Below are 272 nucleotides of genomic sequence, written 5' to 3'. Positions count from 1 at the left end.
GGAGAGAGAGAGCAGTGGTGCATGCCAGGGTGTCTTGTCTTTGAGACTGGACACTTCTGTTGTGTCCCCTTCAGGATATGACTGTATGAGTGTAAGGGAGGGAGGAGGGAGACAGAACGTGACAATGGTGTTTGTGTGTGTGTGTGTGTGTGTGTCTGTGTGTGTGTGTGTGTGTCTATGTTAGGAAAACGACTATTCTCACTATTCCTATTCTCACTATTCCTGGCTGTGTGTGTGTGTGTGTGTGTGTGTGTGTGTGTGTGTGTGTGTGT

The sequence above is a fragment of the Alosa pseudoharengus genome, unplaced genomic scaffold (genome assembly GCF_046254945.1).
Source record: "Alosa pseudoharengus isolate Yale_2024_CS ecotype anadromous, Long Island Sound unplaced genomic scaffold, YU_APseudo_1.1 YU_APseudo_1.1_scf_17, whole genome shotgun sequence".
Classification (NCBI taxonomy): Eukaryota; Metazoa; Chordata; class Actinopteri; order Clupeiformes; family Clupeidae; genus Alosa; species Alosa pseudoharengus.
The sequence above is the reverse complement of the archived record's forward strand: the minus strand, read 5'-3'. Positions refer to the sequence as shown.